Source organism: Scylla paramamosain, unplaced genomic scaffold (assembly GCF_035594125.1).
Source record: "Scylla paramamosain isolate STU-SP2022 unplaced genomic scaffold, ASM3559412v1 Contig92, whole genome shotgun sequence".
In the NCBI taxonomy this organism is placed as follows: domain Eukaryota; kingdom Metazoa; phylum Arthropoda; class Malacostraca; order Decapoda; family Portunidae; genus Scylla; species Scylla paramamosain.
In genome coordinates this window covers 131,593-137,500 of record NW_026973757.1, presented here as the reverse complement: position 1 = coordinate 137,500, position 5,908 = coordinate 131,593, and the positions used below count along the sequence as shown (strand labels likewise).

General features: G+C 38.2%; 1 long non-coding RNA gene across 1 annotated transcript; it reads left to right on the top strand.

The window, feature by feature from the left end:
• Positions 1-965: 965 nt before the first annotated feature.
• LOC135098922 (uncharacterized) lies at positions 966-2,935 on the top strand. Its single transcript, XR_010267498.1, has 3 exons — positions 966-980; positions 2,414-2,592; positions 2,762-2,935. It is a non-coding gene; the product is annotated as an uncharacterized LOC135098922 (long non-coding RNA).
• The last annotated feature ends 2,973 nt before the right edge of the window (positions 2,936-5,908 follow it).

Here is a 5,908-nt window from a genome sequence, read left to right as displayed (position 1 = left end):
ACTTCCCATAAAAACTAGACAATTTAACAAGAAAAAAAAAACAACAAAAATTAAATTCTATCATAAATATATCAAAATGGAAAATTTCTTCCGCATCTATATAGAACAAGGCTAAAAATATAAGGATACCTACTCTATATTAACTTCCCGTTCTCTCTCTCTCTCAGGATACCACGACCGGACAGGACTTGCTGAAAACCGTTTTCTCTCATCTTAACCTCGTACAAACACCGTATTTTGGCCTCCGCTACATCGACCCATCCAACCAAACGCTGAGAGAGAGAGAGAGAGAGAGAGAGAGAGAGAGAGAGAGAGAGAGAGAGAGAGAGAGAGAGCATGGTACATATCCTCTCTTTAATGTTGCTTTCTTTGTGGTTGAGAGAGAGAGAGAGAGAGAGAGAGAGAGAGAGAGAGAGAGAGAGAGAGAGAGAGAGAGAGAGAGAGAGAGAGAGAGAGAGAGAGAGAGAGAGCATGATACGAGTACATATCCTCTCTTTAATATTGCTTTCTTTGTGGTTGAGAGAGAGAGAGAGAGAGAGAGAGAGAGAGAGAGAGAGAGAGAGAGAGAGAGAGAGAGAGAGAGAGAGAGAGAGAGAGAGAGACACAGAGAGAGAGACACACACCTCCAGGGCATTCTATTAAAAGTAAAAATAATGAGAGAGAGAGAGAGAGAGAGAGAGAGAGAGAGAGAGAGAGAGAGAGAGAGAGAGAGAGAGAGAGAGAGAGAGAGAGAGAGAGAGAGACATACACACACACACACACACACACACCTCCAGGGCATTCTATTAAGAGTAAAAATAATAAGAGAGAGAGAGAGAGAGAGAGAGAGAGAGAGAGAGAGAGAGAGAGAGAGAGAGAGAGAGAGAGAGAGAGCAACAAGCACACAGAAAGACAAGACAAAGACACGTGGTTCAATTTGACGTATTGCAGGCGTACGCTTGGGTGTAATGAGCTCACCTGTGCCCCTCAGTGAAGGAAAGGTGTGAAGCATGACATAACAACTTAACGACAGGATGGTGCTATTAGTGATTCAATAACAAGACAAGCGTGAGAGGTTGTAGGGAAGTAAGGACCGTAATCTGAAACGCTTCATCTCACCTACACTACTGGTTGTAGGGAAGTAAGGACCGTAATCTGAAACGCTTCATCTCACCTACACTACTTTCAAAGGGCTATAGTTAAAGTTACTCAGGTTTTCAAGGGTGTTTTTACGGTTCCAGTGACAGACTAACAAGATTTACACATAATTAACAGAAGAAGGACTCTTGGGAAAACGGCTAATCATCTCTGTGGTCTTGGAAAATAGTCGTGGGGAGAGAGCAAAGCGACTGTGTTGTTAAGACTCGTAGTTGAGAGGCAGGGAAAGAATGTTATCAAGTTTGTTTCAATCTTAATGTATCTACGGGATTTCCTTTGCTTTGAATCGATTATTCCTTATTTTTGTCTTTTCATGTGTGATTTGAAGGTGATGAGTGCATATTTAACAAGGCAGGTGTGTCATTATTATGTTTGTCTATCTCTTTAATTATTTTATCTCGTCCATAGTACTGAAGTGATCACAGTATATCATATATTCGTCTTTCATAATGTAATGTGATAGGAGAGTGATGATTGAATAGTTAACAAGGTAGGTACGTGCGTCATTATTATGTTGATCTATCTCTTTAATTATTTTATCGTATTGCTTTTCTCGCCCAAAGTGTTGAAGTGATCACAGTATGTCATATATTCGTGCCTTTCATAATATAATGTGATAGGAGAGTGATGAGTGAATATTTAACAAGGCAGGTATGTCATTATTATCTGTTAAAATAATAATACCTCTCCATCTTTATTATGTTATTTATTATTTTCCTCGTGCAGAAGTATTGAAGTGAATCGATTATGTCATATTTTTCATCTTTTTCTTCCTAACCTGTGATGAGAAGGCAATGATGAAACATAACAAGGTAGGTAGGCAGCTTGTCACCACCCATTAATCTACTTACTGTTACTGTTTTGTCACATTGTTTTTTTCATCCACAAGTATTGAAATGAAGTTACTTTGTGTATACGTAGATTTATATTGACAGATGGCTACGTATTCTCGTGTTTCCAGGCGAGATGGGAAGGATAACGAGAAAAATATAGACAATCACGACTTTCCTCCCTTTTTATTCGCTACGTCTCGAAAAAAAAAAAAAAACATCTATAAACTGATGCGTCTATGTTTCTTTTGTAACCACGTTGCTTATGTTATCTTCCCCACGTGTAATTGCAAAGGGAAGGACAAGGAGACACAACGAGGCTAATGCAACGGTGGTTAAGCCATTGATGACACCTCGTATAAATAGAGGAAAAGGTCTAATGTATTTTTCTCCTGCATATCTACATTCCTGAACAAATAAGTGAAGTTAGTTGTATATATTTCCAGCATACGGAAGAGGAATGACTGAATTTTAAAAGCATAGGTGGGCGTGGCTTCAGGGTCGAGGATCTGCCAGTTGGTCAGACCATGTCAGTCAGCCGAGCAGTGCGTCTCAAGCCATCGTAGGGAAAGGAAGTACGCCGCCTTGCCTCGCCTTGCCTCGCCTCGCCTTGCTGCTGTTGGTGGTAAGTTAAAGTATCAGTGTTTTATGCTTGGTATTAAGTGTTTGTATTGCGTGTGTCGTCAGTTCAGGTGTATATAGAGATCAAATGTGTATTTCGTAAGCGTTATCAGTGTTAGTGCGCTAATGATCCATTTGAGCGGTTAATGAGGGGTGATTAAATGTTATGGCAGGTGTCGCTCCGGCTTCACTCCCAACTCGGACCATCGCCAACTCGGACCATCACCAACTCGGCCCTGGTCTATACTAACTCGGACCACGATAACCAACTCGGACCACTATATGCCAACTCGGACCACCAACTTGGACCATGTTTAAAAGTTAAATAATAATTCAGCAGCTCAAAATTGACTTTTATTTCACGATAAAATACAATTAAAATTATGCTCTAAAAACATGCAAAAGTCAGTAAAATATAATTAAAATTTTAGTCTAAAAAACATGCAAAAGTCAGTTTAAAAAATAAAACTAGAGTATTTCATGAAAAATCAAGACCTTACATATTCACAGCAATATGATGAGAGGCAGCTTTCAGTAAGCTTTTTGCTGTCCTAGTGCCCAGAGAAAATTCCTCCCAAAGCATGACTAGTCGTCCATGTTGTTTTGTATATTTATTTTTTTGGTGACGCAACACCTTCCATCATTAAAAAAAAAAAAAAAAAAAAAAAATATATAATATATATATATATATATATATATATATATATATATATATATATATATATATACTCGTATATACGAGTATATATATATATATATATATATATATATATATATATATATATATATATATATATATATATATATATATATATATATATATATATATATATATATATTATATATATATATATATATATATATATATATATATATATATATATATATATATATATATATATATATATATATATATATATATATATATATATATATATATATATATATATATATATATTTTTTTTTTTTTTTTTTTTTGTGAATTTCTCTGGCTACAGTCGTGAGTACAGACACTTAGTGGTACACCACACCAATATTAAATAAAACACTTGTGGTAACGCAAACACTGTTAGGGTTCATGTATAACTTACCTATTTCACAGTGATGTTACTTATGTGGAAATTAAAATAATTTAGTCTGCCTCTTAAACACCGTTTTCTTTTTTCTGCTGGACAGAGCTCTCGCTCCCGATTTCTTTTAAGTGTTCAGGGATAACTAGGATAATTCCATTTGTCCCTAAACCTTCAATTCTGTTAAAATTTTCACACTTCTCACAATATTAACCATTCATCTTTTTTAAGAGTGGAAACGCCTTTGGACGATGGAAACGTGATGTAAGTGTGTAATTAATACCTAATTAAGATAGTAATAATACCACATTTATGGCTAAAGCTGAGAAGTTAGCTGAAATTTACGAACTGGAGTGTCATTTCTAAGCGGAAAATAGTGATACTAGATCATCAGAAGCATTATCAACGGAACCAAAACCCACTACAGTGGAAAATACCGTGCCTCATGAGGACGGAAACGTGTTGATTACAAGATCAGGGAACAAATACCCATCATTATCAGCAGCAACCATGGCTAATGCTAAGGCTTCTGCTTCAGCCTCTGCTGGCTCTCCTCATGCCTTGCATGCATCTACTACACTTAAGGTACTTCCTATTCCTGAAACAATATCAGCATTTCGCGGAGAAAACCCGCAAGAAAGGGCTCATGATTTCATTCGTTTGTGTGAGGATGTTATGACAAGATCAAATACTATCACCGATGAAGACAACATCTCTTTCGTCAGATCTAAATTGGCTGGAGAAGCTGCACACATGATGAATACCAGCGCTTTCAGTCCGCTCGAAATAGGGACTAGTTATGCAAATTTCAAGAAAAATTTCTTGAACATTTTTGGGGGTAAGAGTCAAACTGACATGGTACTAGCCTCCAAGGTGGGTCTTAGATTTGCAGCTGAAATTAACTCTCTTCACGAAATGAAAGCCTTAATCCCTACACACCAGTTCGTAACGGACTTCATGGATGTCTTACGACTTAACAACTGGTTCCAAGGAAACAGTATGACAGAAACAGATTTCAGAAGACTTCTGGAATTCATCTTTTACATATCATTGGTGAATGGGGAAGTGAAGAAAACCGCAAGTCATTTCAGTTTTAAACCGGGAGACACAGTAGCTGACCTTGCAGTCCTGATTCGAGAGAAAAGAGGGCTACCTGGTACCTCTCCGGAAACTCAAACCTCACTGGTTGCTCCACTCATGGATGACGACCAATCTCAACCTTGTGCGGCAGCCATGGCAAATCCTGGAAATGTCTGTTCGTACTGCCATAAAATAGGTCATGTAGAAAAAAGATGTTATAAGAAACAAAAGGACCAGAAATTGGCAGCAAATAAATCCGACTTGGAGAACAAAACAAAAGGGGGTAATCTCTCTCTGTTAGACCAAAACCAGGTGCATCGCCCCACGTGAAAACTGGTAGGACAAGATCCTACAGGGACGTCGCTACCCAATACTGCCTCATACATGGCCAGTGTAAACACTCATCAGAGCAATGTAAAGATATAATCAATATGAGAATTGAAAAACAGGCCAGAGCTAACCTGAACAGTAAAAGGCAGTCGGGAAAAGACCAGTGCACAGTAGTAAACAAACCCGACTAAAACATCTAAATGCGCAAGACGCTGAAGCAGCAAATTCTTCTGACATGTCAGTGCATTCAACCATAAATGCTGCCAACAACCAAACAGACATAATGGCATTACCAACTAGGGTAGGTAAGCATCGCTTATCTTTGGCTGTAGACACTGGAGCCACAGTAAACGTGATCTCTGAAGAATCTTACAAGATTCTGAAACGGAATTCACGCGGTGGTAAATGGATGATCCGTCCAAGTGACTTGAATCTTTCTGGTGTCACAGCGTCAGCCCTGAAAATCTTAGGAAAAATTTCCTTACCAATAAGTCTATCTAAGAATACTCGACTTGTTCAAACTGATTTCTATGTAGTCAATAACTTTAAACTTCCTTCTGACGGCTTGTTAGGGCTAAGAGCCATGAAGTCTTACCAGATAGTAATCTATCCAAAGCAAAATACAGTCATGTACTGCGGACGACATCTGGAAGGGATGAAACATCCTGCACCTTTGGTTTCCAGGCAACCCAGAAACGGTTCTTTATCACGGAAGGGACAAAGATCCAATGGGGAGCCTCAAACGATTCCATCTGTCCGGTCTCCTATGAGAGATAAGGATATAACAGAAGCATGGAGGGAAGCAAAAGCAATTGTCAATGCCAGTTATGACATTCCTGC